The sequence below is a fragment of the Rattus norvegicus genome, chromosome 3 (assembly GCF_036323735.1).
Source record: "Rattus norvegicus strain BN/NHsdMcwi chromosome 3, GRCr8, whole genome shotgun sequence".
NCBI classification, from domain to species: domain Eukaryota; kingdom Metazoa; phylum Chordata; class Mammalia; order Rodentia; family Muridae; genus Rattus; species Rattus norvegicus.
The window spans coordinates 120,758,087-120,772,392 of NC_086021.1; the positions used below are offsets into that span (position 1 = coordinate 120,758,087).

The 14,306-nt window shown below is 42.1% G+C and overlaps 1 protein-coding gene across 9 annotated transcripts in view; it reads left to right on the plus strand.

Moving 5' to 3' along the window:
- The window catches only part of Fmn1 (formin 1), a 384,534-nt gene that overhangs the window by 202,642 nt on the left and 167,586 nt on the right, over positions 1 to 14,306 (plus strand). The gene's annotated exons all lie outside the window — the stretch shown is intronic.

Below are 14,306 nucleotides of genomic sequence, written 5' to 3' on the forward strand. Positions count from 1 at the left end.
ACTCACACAGGGCAGGGATGTGGAGGCAGGAGCTGATGCAGGGGCCATGTAGGAGTGCTGCCTGCAACTTGCTCCTCATGGCTTGCTCAGCCTGCTTTCTGAGGGTCACTGGCCTGGTGGGGCCCCACCCACAACTGAATGGGCCCTCCTGCATGGATAACTGATTAAGAAAATGCCCTGTAGACTTGCCTGCTGCTGGATCTTACAGAGGCATTTTCTCAATTGAATTATTCTTCTCTCCAATGACCCTAGCTTGTGTCAAGTTGACATAAAATAGCCAGCACAATTATAGTCATTGATTCTATTGGAAAATGTGTTCAAATTGCTGTAGTGAAAGTAGTTCATGTTCCACCAAAAAAAAAAAAAAGAAAGAAAGAAAGAAAGAGAGAAGGGAAGAAAGAAAGAGAAAAAGAAAGAAGAAAAAAAGGTTTCATAGGCCTGTGGTGATTACTCCATGGGAAAAGTGCTTTGTCACTAAACACAAGGACCTGAGGAGCAAAGCCAGGTGTAGCAGACTGAGTGTCTATAATATCAGCATTGAAGAGGCAAGAGACAAGAGGGACCCTGGGGCTTGCTGATCAGTATTAAGAACTCCAAGTGCAGTGAGAGAATCTATAATTGAAGACAGCTAACTGCTGACCTCCAAACGCACCTGTGCAAGGCTGTATAAGCATTTATTCACACATGCATAAATATGTATACATACATGTAAATCTGTCTTACTCATATATTTAGTCATAGACCCAATTAGAGTCCATGATACAGGGTAATGTTCTAGGCCTGTGCTAGAATGTGGTAGGGGATAACACGTGGCCATTTAAATGATAACAATAAAGCAAAATGGAATGTTCAGCCTTTTACACTAGTCACTTTTCTTCAGTAGCTACTAAATATGGTAACACAGTAAGTTCTATTGGACAGCTCTTTGTAAATATTAGCAATACATGAGATGGGGAGAAAACTAACCCTAAAATGGTCATTAGCCTGTGGAGTTTGCAGGCATTAATACCAGCAAAGCTCTGCCATCCCACAGTAGAGCAAGGAGAGAGGATCGGCATAGGCAAGGTTTGGGTGGGACTTGCAGTTTTCAATGGAGTTTTCAAGACAGGTCCCATTGGGAAGATGACTTCTGTTTAAACACATGAGGATTAAAAAAATCAAAAGCTATTAGTCATCTGTAGAACAACTTTTCCATCCTGAAGCAATCCAGCAGATGTGAGGCCCAATCACACCTCCTCAGTGTAGGACCCAAGGCAGGATGCCAGCCCATGCTCTCTCCTAATCCCTTCGCTGTAGCATGCGATGGCCTCTGTTATGGTTCAGTAAGTACCCTGAAGGCCCATTCACAAAGCTTTGGGTCCCAGGGTGGTGTTACTGGACTCTTGAAGATAGATCGCCCAGTAGAAGGTCCTTGGATGCCTGGAGAACAAGCCCTCAGAGGATTGTGGGACTCTAGTCTCATCTCAGTACCAATTCATGAGGTATAGAGAGCAGTTGGGTCTACCATGCTCTCCTGCCCTGATACACTGCCTTTGCCAAAGGTCTGACATAAAAGAGACAACAGATTTTGGCACAGAACATACAGAACAATGGGTAAAAATAACTCTTTTCTCTTTCTTACTTATTTGACTTTGGTATCTTCTTACTGTACATGAAAACTGACTAATACAACAGCCACACATCATGCCCTTCTGCAATAATGAAATGAGTTCATATTGTACAGTCCATAGTGTGCGATCAGTCCACATTGTGTGGTGGCTGCTCTTATGATTGCTGTGGTCACTGTCATTGCTACAGTTCCTTCGCATTCATGTTTTGTTAACAGCAGCGTTGTGCTAAGGAGAGTGAGCTCTGGGCCAGTTGTCATTGGCTCTGGTTGTGTTCCTTCTCATGATTCCTCTTTCCTATAAAACGTGATGATCAATACCAAATATACTTAACTAGGGTGCTGCCAAATCTATGGCGATCTGAGAAAGGTCAAATGTATCGCAGACGGTGTTGCTGGCATCATTGATCCTTCTTATGTGATGGGTTCCATGTGCTAGTTCATACTCCCCATGCCATCACGAACATATCTGTAACTCATGGAATGGGCTGTGACCTACCTATTGTGATCCAAGTAAAGTTTTCTCATGGACTTGCCTACAACCCCGATCAACAATTTTCATCCTTCAAGTACCCTAGAAGTATTTTATCATGAGAAAAATGTGATCTTAATAATTAGATGTGGTATCAAATCTTTACACTTTTTAAAATTTTTAATTATGTGTATGTGTTTGTGTGTGTAAATGTCCATGACTGTGGATGCTGGAGGAAGGCCTTGGATGCCCTGGAGCTGGAATTACAGCCCTTGTGGGCTGGCTAACATGAGTGCTAGGAATCACTCTCAACTTCTCTGGAAGAGCGGCAGGTGCTCTTAACCACCGTTCCGTCTTTCTAGTCCGCGGTTACTCTTTTAAAAGTACATGCTACATGAAGCAACTGGGGTTCCCTGTAAGAGCAGTGCCAGGCAAGAGTCACTGACAGTCCATGAATGTATTCCAGAAAAGTTAGGCTCTTACAGATGGTATGCATGTGCGTGCATGCTTGTGTGTGCACGCGCTGTGGCAAGAGATGACTGGCTTTCTAAATGCCATGGTCAATATTGAAAAGGCAGAAGAAAAACCTCTACTCTCCAAAGAGTCTTAGTTGACCTCTGTCAGCAAAGCTTCTCTAACAGAAACCCCCAAGTATTGTCCTATGCAATATCATATTAAATTCTTCTGTGTTCTCCATTTCTTCTTCGATTGTATTGCTCCTTTTGTTTCTCTCTGGATGTTTTGGTAACATGTTGTTTCCTCCTAAAATGAATTATTTCTGTTTTGGTAAGGAATATTTTTTTTCAAATATGCTAACAATTGGTCATTCATTTGAGTTTCTTATCTCCCAATTGTGTGCCTATTCAACAGTTGATTTTAATTAAGGCAATTAGTCCTTGATTATTTGTTTTGTTTCTGTGTCTGAAGGAGAAATGTGCTTTCTTTGAACTCTTCAAACGTTCTCCTTGGTGAACTTCCATCACCTCATAGAATCTACATGCATGTGTGTTATGTTTGAGGGTTCACTGCAAATGGAGCCAAAAAATCTGAATCCAGTAGGCTCAGCAGAAGGGATGGTGTTTGGAGTTTCAGTGAACTTTGTAGCCTACCTTAAGTTGAGATTTTTAAGTTGTAAAAATGCTAAATCATTGTCAGAAGACTGCATATCCGCCCCTCTGAGCTGCACAGCGTCCATGCCCGTGGCCAGATTTCAAACATCAAGATAGGTCCCTTGGTCTCTTCTAGAATCAGATGTTTGTTTTCTTTTCTCCTGAAAATGAAAGTGACTTTTTAGAAGACATGCAGCATTGGGGGCCAAACCTTTCAGTGTGATCGTGAGATGGTCTCCATATGAGAAGACCACAAGAACACTTGCCTAACAGGTCTTTTCATAATACCTGATCTGAAGAGAGAAGCATGTGTGTTGGATGTTGAAGCATCCGGCTTTCAGACTCTTGGGAGGAGAGGCTCAGCCAGTATTGAGGTGGAAATGCCTGTATTTTTTTTAAGTAGAACTGGTGTGATCCTTGTGTGTGCATCAGAAAGAGTGGCGTTGATGGTTGAGTCTGCTGAGTTCAGCTGAGAGTGTCTAAAGACAAGCTTCATACCTGGGCTCACATTCCCCACTATTGAGCCTGTCTTACACTAAGACAGACAAGGATTACCAAACTGGGCAGGAGTCTTGTTCCACAATATGTAGTGTAAGAATCAGAAGGAAGCCCACTTGTAGTGTAGTTCTCTCTCATTAGGACATAGAACCGAGACCGGAGTGACTTGTAGAGCTTTGCACATCTCTAGCTGAGAAGGTGTTAATGACAGTGAACACTGGAGAATATGCACAAGAGTGTCATCGTGTGTCCGCAGTTCCTGTTTAAATTCATCACACTGTTGATAGTCACACTTTTCACTGAGAGGACCGAGTTCAAGTGGATGAGTAGGAACAGCCATTGTTACAGGAGTTGAGAGACAGCTGCATGTGATAAAGTCTAAACTGCTTCTTTTTTTTAATTTTTATTTTGAATGTTATTCCCTTTCCCGGTTTCACGGCCAACATCCCCCTAACCCCTTCCCTTCTGTATGGGTGTTCCCCTCCCCATCCTCCCCCCATTACCACCCTCCCCCCAACAATCACGTTCACTGGGGGTTCAGTCTTAGCAGGACCAAGGACTTCCCCTTCCATTGGTACCCCTACTAGGCTATTCATTGCTACCTATGAGATTGAACCCCAGGGTCGGTCCATGTATAGTCTTTGGGTAGTGGCTTTAAACTGCTTCTTTTATTGTGAGATTATACAAAGTGTTCTTTAGTACTCCGATTTCAAAAAAAAAAACAAAGGATTCAAACTCCTGAAGAAAAATATGTGCCTTACGTACAGTTATGGCAGAAAAATACATAGGTTTCAACTGTGTTATTTCCTCTGACTCAACCCATTGTACTTTATGTGTTATTTATAACTAAAATCATAGGCATGGCAGCATTGAGTCCTCAGGTGGTTGCTGTCCTCTCTGGTCACATCAGGCCCATCAGCCACTACAAGCACAACAGTAAGCACACTGAGAACAAGAACTCAGAACATAAGGACTCATAATACCACCACCACTTCCTACAATCTTTTACAAAAGATTTTTTTATTCCTCTTTTCAGAGCAAATGTCCTTCCCACATTAACACACACACACACACACACACACACACACACACACACTTGAGAATATCATCTCTGTAGCATAGCTGTTATGGGACTAAAAGGAAATTATAATTATGAAAATATTTTCAGGCATCCTTGGAACTTGATGTTGATTTCTTGATAAACTATTGTCATGTCATTGCCAGGTGTGTTGAGACAGACCTGTAATCCTAGAACTGGAGCAGGAGGATAGCAAGTTCTAGGTTAGGCTAGGCTACGTGGGACTGTGTCTTTAAAAGAAAACTTAGAAAAGAATCTAGAACATCTCCGGACTGTTCTCATTTTCCAGTATTTATGGAAGCATTCCACAACTTCCTATAATTCCAACCTCTAGTACTTCATCTCGGGTTGGCTTGCATTTTCTTTCTTGCACTGTAAGATAAGTGTTTACACTGCTAGTGTGCCCGTGTTTACACTGTCCCTAAGTTACATTTGTTCTCAAGCAAGAAGGTCAGGGCCTTGATGGGGATCCAAGTGTCTGCCTCTGTTGTCAGAGGCTCTTTTCTCTTGGCATCTGTCAAGGAGGTCACTATGTTGATAAGCTTCCCAGTTATGTTCTAAACTTGCTTGACAGAAAATCTGCGAGACCTGCCAATATCCTTCTGCCCTTAAGATCCTGTGATCTGACTTGGAATTGTGAATTGACTGTTTGTTTCCCCCTCTGTGTGATGTATAAAAAGCATTCTCCTCCCTCTGTCTCCTCAGTAGATATTTCTTAAGAATTAATGAGATACTGGCTACTTTCTCTGAGCCCTTTGGGGAAGATGGGCTGCGATGGCTCTGCAGATGATATTCTGTTGAAACTTTCTGGTGCCAAAATCCTTCAGCATTGATTGTAATTTGGTCACTTTGGCGAGGATTGCGGCTTAAATGCTCAAGTCCCAGACTTCGTGTCTCATTGTAGAGAAGAGGGGAGAAGGGAAAGAGAACATTGCTTGGAAGCCCGAACATAAATTTATAGGGTTTTTATAACCTGCTGCCCTTCCAAGTTTATATTACTCCGGCTTTTGTAACAAGGATAATTTCTCTGGGCTGTCTTCGGGAGGTATGTGTATTATTTTTCCCCTGGCCGTGAGGATAAGTTTGTCTACCTTTTTGACATTTCTCTTGTGTTTGTTAAAAGCATGTGGGGTTGTGTTATCCTGTACAGAATGCCTGTGTGTGTGTGTTGATTGTACAAACCTGTGCCCTGAGAACATCAGTATGTTACCCAGATCCCTGGAGTAAGACCTGGAATAGTCAGGGCTTTCCCGTTCTGCAGTTAGCAATCCCTCAACTAGCCAGATTACCCAGAGGAAGAGAGAGCTTCACTCGGACAGGCACCAGCACAACACTTCTACCTTTCGAGGGGTTTTATTTAGACTTGAGATGACCCCCAAGTTGGCTTGCACATCTCCTTTATTCGCTTGCTTATAAAAAGTGAGTAAAGCTTATCACATGTGGACAAAAGTGTTCCTTCCAGAATATCAACCCTAGGTACTGTCCTGGAAGTTGAGCATCGTTTCTCCAGTTGGCTGTTAAAAGAATAATTTAATCTAGGTTGGTAACTAGGCCAGCTCAAGTGTCACCAGAGCTGTCAATACCTCCCAAAAGCCACAAGAGGGCTCCTTACAATGAGAGTCACAGCTAAATTTCTTCAATCCCAGAGACAGTAATGGAAGCCCAGGAGGCCAGATTTTACAGCACATTATCCTGAGTTCTCACAGCCAAGTGCATCTTAGAAAAGCCTGTGGGTGTCAGCAAAGTAAAAACTGTTTCTCGGCAGAGTTGCAGAGCGTGGAATGAATGACCAGAGTCTAAAATGGATGAAGCATGGGACTTGGCTCTTTTGGAACTCATTCCAGAACCCTGCCCTCTCTCCACCATAGCTTTAAAGTTTATATAAAGACAGAAGAGAATTATTTGAATATAATTTGGGTGTCATCTAACTTAAAAGTTCAAGGTGTGGTTGATACCTGGAGGTACACTCAGAGAAGGCCAGTTAAATCCAGTGATTCTTTTGTTTAAAAAAAGTAGCCTGGAAGCTCATCCATTTCTCCCAAGGGTCGGCCCCCGTCTAAGACGGTGGTGACTGTGAATAGAGTTGGAGAAGGGATGAGGCCCAGTAGCTGTGCTGGGTGTGATGGTGGCAGCGACTCTTCCAGCTTCCAACTTTAAAGACAAGTATTTTAAAGATGGGAAAAGTAGAAAGAAAGGTCCTAAATGTGTACTCGAGTTACAGCCCCAGGTCATGTGGATGCTGCACACTACACTGGACAGACAAAGCCTGGCGGCGCACTCCTCTCCTGTGTCGGTGAAGGCCACAGCGGCCCTTTCACCAGCAGACCCCATACACCCTCCTCCCAACCCACCGCTCCTTGTGATCAGAAGAGGTCTCAGTTACTTTGGATTTGGGAGTATTTTCCAAGTGAAAATGACCATGCTTGCCTTCACTCGTAGTAGTACTGCTAAGAGCTGTTTACCAATAGTTTAGTTGCTTGGTATATATTAACTTAGTTAATTCCACAAGACCTGAATTACCATCTTTTTTCCATTTTGACCAGGAGAAAACTGGAGTGTAGAGGGGTTGGGTAATTTGCCCAGCATCACAGAGCTCATAAGCAGCAGATCAAGGACAGATAATGCAGGATGGTGTCCGTGTTCCATGAAAACCAATGCATGCATCTAAATATAACTACAGTGTTGAGTTCAGGGTCATTTTCCAAAATCAGAATGTCGTTTCCAGTTATTGTCTGGTGAGAGTAGCACCGGCTTGCGTGCTGTCAGTGTGCCTGGTTTGTAGTTCTGACTGACCCTAACCAAGAACCGGATCCTAGACAAGGCCTCTGAAGTGTCTGTACGGCAGGTGTCTTGTCTGTCAGTAGATGAACTTCTGCTTGAAGGGTTCCGAGGCTCAGATGGTGACTCTGCAGACAAGAACACGTAATATCCACCAGTCTTAATGTGACTTTCTGCGACCAGCGTCTCAGTTCTCCCAGAGCATTCTGCAGACTCAGCTGCCTTGCAGCATATGCACTGCGTCGTATGAGTCATGGATACTCATGCAGCCTCAGAGAGTAACTGTGATTTTAATAACCCCTAGTTTTAACAGAATTATCTTAAAATAAAGTTCTTTTATACCGGCAGTCTTTGGAAAATTGCAATGTAGATTTGGAGACAGCTAGCTTGCCTTTGAAGGTAGCTGACAGGGGCCTTTTTTTTTTTTTTAATCATTTAGGGTTTGTAAGTAGCATAGCATCGGGAGAGGAAGTTTAAACAACTTTGCAGGTACGAAACATCAGAATTTACCTGCATGTGGAGACCTTGTCTCAGACATTGTGAAACTGAATGAGTACATTGCAGACCAAGTTGCAGACACATGTCTTTCTCTAAAGGTGCAGTATTCCTCCACCACGATTGTCCATATATACAAGGAGTATTTGACAGCCAGCCATAGGGGTTGGTAGAACTGGTGTGTAAGCACGGGGTTGGCTAGGCTCTTCCTCTCCCCACCATCCCTCAACAGATTCTTTGTGTTTCAGAGGCCAAGAGTTCAGGTTACACCAGACAAAGCTGTCCACTTACTTCCTAAGAGAGCCTGGTTTAACCCCAGTTCTATGACCACCCTTGTAATTTTTGATAAAATACCTTTGGCCCAGTGTGTGATTTCATTTCGCCCGACCTGAGTTCTCTCCAGCTGAGGCTAATTTGCATGGCTGTAAACACGGGCCTTACAAAGCTCACCAACTGTGATAAAAGCAAACGAAACCTGAGACCCCTGGAAACTCAAAAATTGGACTTTGGTATCTAAGGCTGACTCTGAGTCACTCATCAGCCCAGGAGGCTGCCAGCCAGCAGCAGCTAAAGAAATGTTATTCTGATTGATCTGATTAGAATTGCAAGGTTAGCCATGGTCAATTTACAAAGACAGTATGAGAAGAAATCATGTGTACAGTCGTGTTATGGGTCAGAAGTTTGAAAAGCCCCAGTTCTGCCAGGACCGTTATCAGATCTCCCCAGTGGGGTACAAATGGGATTGGAGGTTTAGGGGCCCTCCGGTGAAATGAATGACAAAGGGGATTGGGCTCCCAGTGAGTCATGCTTGTTCCAGACCCTTCCAAGTGAGTGTCAGAACCCCTGAGCAGCCCAGGGCCTCAGGAGAACCACTTTAGATCCTCCGTGCACTGGAAAGAAGGTGGAAAGGCTAATTTGACACGGCCGTGAGGCTCTGTGCTGACCCACAGAAGCAGCCAGATGGAACCTATTGGGCAGTTTGATCCCTTCTTTTACCACAACAGTGGTTTAATTGGGATCTGGCTCCAGGCCCTGGTTACTAAATAACCTGAGTTTTAGTGTTTTCACCTTCATTAATTAACTTTTATGACAGGTGCTTTATGAAGTCACATTAAGGTGTTTTGCATGTGCAAAATATCCTAGATGAGAAGGGAGTCTTAAAAGAGAGCTCCAACCAGGGTTTCATTCCTGATCTGATTATCATATTGTTCTTTACCCTCATAGACTCTGTCAACTTTCTTAGTGTAAGATAAGCCTCCTGGAACATTGCTTTTCACGTGACTGTTGTATTCTCATCAGTCCTGAAGACTGATGAAGCTTCCGCCTGGGGCGTGGTTCTCTTCCCTGTCCAACTCAGGACCATCCTTGTGACTTGCAACTCTGGGATGAAGCACGTTAATTAACAAAGAGAGATGCATTTAAAACTCAGCCAAAGAAAAGCCACAGTGCTTAAGCTGGGGCTTATTATAAATAGATCACTCTGTACTCTAATCATCTTGCTAATGGAAAAACTGAGACTCTGAGATGATTGCCCAGCGAAGAATGTGATTCAAAACGCAGCAGTGAGATGCCTACAGCATACTATGTTTAGAAGGCATTAGTAAGACATCAGAGAACTGGGTCTTGTGATGCTTTTGTGAAACTCAGCCTTTTAGGGGCTTAGCCATTGAATTGCCACCCGTGGAAGCTATGGGCTTCTGAGACTAAATGTGCTTGGAGAAGGAAGTGGAACTTGGATCAGTACCCGGAACTCTCACCTATCAGCTGAGATCTCCATTTCTGCTCAGAGCAACAGGAAGTCAGTCAGTGGCCAGGCTGTAGAAGAGGCCTGAAAAGAGGCCTTTTTGGCCAGGTCCCTTATTAAGTCACATATGCAGAATGTGTTTTGCTTATGCAGAATACCCTAGGTGAGAAGGGGGATGTAAAAGCAATAGAGAGCCACAAATATCTTCATTCGTGATCTGGTTATCACATTCACATTGTTCTTTGTTCTTTCCTAGACTCTGTCAGCCTCCTCAGTTTAAGACAAGCTTTTAAGCCTTGTTTTCCCCATAACTAGTGCATTATCATCAGTACTGAAGATAGATGCATAGGGCTTCAGCCTGCGGTGTGCACCCAAACATGTGTTTCCCCTAGCAAGCCCAGAGTGAAAAGCGACATGAGTAGACTAATCATAGAGGTAGAGTATGTCCATTTCCATACATGGGACAAGTCCTTCCATCTTCCTACGGCACAACTGTACAGTTGTCTGCATAAGATAGTCACTGTTCCCCCGAATCGCCAGTGTCACCATTACCATCACCAGAAACAGCAACGATAATGGGCCCCTTCAGTGTCATTCCGAAGGATAGCAGAAGACTGGGTTATACCAGGCGTCTCCTCCCTCACTCAGTGATTCTTGGGCCCCACTGGCTTAGCAGAAATCCATTTTGTTCTACCTTTGTGTTTGTGTGGGCCCTGCTGGGGCACAAGTATGCAATTAAAATGAAGGAATTCCAGCCAGAGGCTGGAGATGAATACCCTCAATGCCGAGAAAGAAAACCACAGGCTAGAACAAAGGATAACAAAATGTCCCTCTGCTCCTTGGCAGTATTTTTAGTGGCTTTCATGTAACGCACAGTGGTTCATGGTAGAGCGTAAAGGGACATGGCCAGTGTGACAGGTAGCATGGTGTGGCTCCTTCAGTCTTTGTAGACTTCAACGACCTACAAACAAATAGCGCAGACATATAAATAAAATGGCTGACTTAGGGGATGATGCAACCCTTTATTATGATGCTGCCCTAGGGTTAATCTTCTGCTAACAAGTTCACTGAATTAACTGCCACGTTTATACATGTGTGTACTTTTTTTTTTAAAGCAGGATTTTTTTGTTGTTATTTTTGATGTAGGGTTTTGAGGCAGGGTCTCATTCAGACTGACTTACAATTCATACAGAACCTCTGTCCTCAGCCTCTGAATTCTAGAATTATAGAGGTGAGGCCCTGTGCCTGGCAAGTCAAGAAACTTTGTTTTGAAGCAGTCTTAGAAATCATACGGAAGAGCATTGCAAATGTCCCAGATGATGAGACCTTTTCCACAGGGTGTACATCCTTCAGTAAGTGAGGTAATGTTAGAAATCATTCATTCACTCACTCATTAAACAACCAAACAATTTACACATGTAAATAAGAAACACTTTTGTTTTCAAAACCGTAGTCATCAATACTAGTCATGAGCTAAGAAATTAAGTGTAACAGAATTTGGAGAATAGTTACCACAAAAATTAAAAGAGCGCATGTGAAAATTCAAAGGTGAAGCTGAAATGTATGGTTGTGTATATTTAAGTCAGAATAAAACAAAGATAAAAATGTGAAGCTTCCAAAATTAATGACTAGAACAATAGAAAGAAACATACAGAAGAACCAAAGGAATTAGAAGGAAATTTTGAGTTAATAAGAGAAAGCTGGTTTTGCAATTTCCAGTTGCATGGGGATGAACTCTGTGCATTTAAAATAACATAAGAATGGAAATTTTAGCAAATGTAACCATAGCACAGCAAATTAATACAGACAACAATTTATTTGCAAACATCACCAGTATTCACAAGGTCAGCAGAGTTGGGGAAAATGAACAAGTAAACGGTGTTGGGAAATAAGGATGCAGGTCACTCCCAACACACAGGAGGTGTATGTGGTGGACCAGGGGCTAACTCTTGCCAGGAAATGAAATAGCATGAAGTAACTCCCTAGAAAAATATCCCCTATCAGAACAGCCAAGAAGAAACCAGGCACCTGGATGATTCTATAAATATTAAGGAAATTAGATTAGTAGGTTCAAATCATCACACACAGCACGGGCCAGGACCATATGGTTTTATTGCTACTAACTTTCCCTAGACACAGTGCTTCAGGGAATTGAGCATCATGTTAACGTCATGGATAGTATCCATGTCCTTGATGGTGCTACCAGACAAGGACCTGGGTCAGATACAGGGAAACCCACAAAGGTAGAAACAAAAGTCCTGGCCGGAATATTAACAAACGGAATGCAGCATAGCCTAAAAATCGTGTGATGATTGACATGACTTGTTTCAGACAGAAACATTTAATTCAGAATTGCACAGTGCTTTTATAGATTAATGGGTTGTTAACAGATTAAGGGAAGAAAACAATATGATTATCAAAAAATGATGCAGAACTATTTTGGCTAAATGTCGTTATGATGTACAATGAAATTTTATAGCAACTATGAGTGGAAAAGAGCATGGTTAATGTTCAACAAAGCACCTACTAAAAAGACACAAGGTAAAGGTATATTTGTTGAGAATTTTAAGGCTTTCTTGAAATCAGAATAAAACAGGCACACCTGCATCTACTGCTTTTGTTTATGATTGTGGTGGAGATTCAAGCCATTGTTCTCAGCAAAGGAATCATAAATAAACCATGTTGCGAAGGTAGAGATATAATGAGAGTGTTTCTGGAGCTTATTCTCAGTGTAGAAACTCCCTTACCGGGTCTGGTGAGATGGCTCAGTGGTTAAGAGCACTGACTGCTCTTCCAGAGGTCTTGAGTTCAATTCCCAGCAACCACATGGTGGCTCACAACCATTTGTAATGGGATCTGATGCCCTCTTCGGGTGTGTCTGAAAACAGCTACAGTGTAGTCATATAAATATAATAAATACATCTTTTTAAAAAAGAAACTCCCTACTGCTGACTTCAACGTAGACATAAGAGAATATGGCGTGCAAGTTAGATATAATGTTGTTTTACAACAACCAATTGCACTTCATGTATTAGCAGTGAGGAGCTTGCCATTTGACTTGTCAAAGTACTATTCTAGGAACATTAAATATCCCAGGATAAGTCTAAGCACAACTAGTATAAATTACCTTCCTTGGAAACATCTAAGTAGACCTAAACAAAAGGAGAAGGGGCAAATTGTCATTATGAAGAACAAGCATTATGTCAGCTACACAAGATTCGCTTCAAAGTTCTCCAGCCAAAACAAATAGGATTACTTGGTATTTAAGGAATTGACTTTAAAATTTATTTAAAAGAAAAATTTTCAAAACAGCCCAAAAACTCCCCAAAATAAATAAAAGTAAGAATTGAGTGGAAGACCCCTTATACTCCATAGCAAGAAAATGATACAAGATTTTGTAGGATAGTATAGAAAGCAGTGGGAAAGATAGTACAAAATAAGGGAGGGCTGTCTGAGCACGCAGAAGAACAGTCTATGAGAATGAGGGTCTCAAACCCATGGACAAAATTAACTATTGAAAAACATATTTTAGAAGTTGAATATATGTTGCATGAAAGGAGATAAAACAAAACCCAGCTTCACTTAATAAATAAAAACCAATTATAAGGTTGTCAAGGTAAGAAAAAATACTGTTTTAGAAAAGACTATATATAGACCCATACCTTCTGATCCCATATGGAAAAGGTAAAGAAGACATTATCAAAAGAGGAATGGTGATTCCATTAAAATAAAGAATGCTCACTTGTGAGTAAACACTGTAGAGTGGGAAAATTCACTCACAAGCCTGCAGAGCATATCTGAAATGCATGTTAACAAATTACCATGTTCTAAAATGTGTGTGTGGGGTTCTCACTAAAAAGATCCCACTTCCAACAGAGAGGTAATAAAGGACGATATCAGCAGATAAAGGCACTTGGCACATTTGATCCCTGGAACCTTCACAGTGGAAAGTGAGAGCTCAGTCCTGTATTGTCCTCTGACCAGCACAAATGTACCACTGTGTGTACCCTCCCACAAAGATATACACACTAAATAAGTAATACATAAATTTGGCCAAACTTATAGAATGAGTTGCCAATAAACTTGGGATGCACAACTACCGCGCGCGCTGCGTGTGTGTGTGTGTGTGTGTGTGTGTGTGTGTGTGTGTGTGTAACTAAACTGAAGTCCATTTAGGACTTGTAGGCTTAAAAAACAATGGAAAAGTCTAATTCTAAAATACTGGAACTGCTAAGAAGAGTAGTAACTCCACTACTTGGATTCCAATGATCCTCATGCTTGGAAGGCAGGGTAGCTCTGTCTAGTAAATATAAGCTGTATACACCCTCTATCCAGATTTTCACACATTTGTCCAAGGAGAGACGCACAAACGTGTTTGTGAAGCCTCTGTTAAAGCAAAATGTGAAGACAACAGCAATGTTTGTCAATGCTAGAATGGATAAACGAACTCATGTAGAGTATAGAAGACTATACAACTATAAAAAGAGTGATTTTAGCCACTGTCACCCGCACCAGTGATTCTCTGT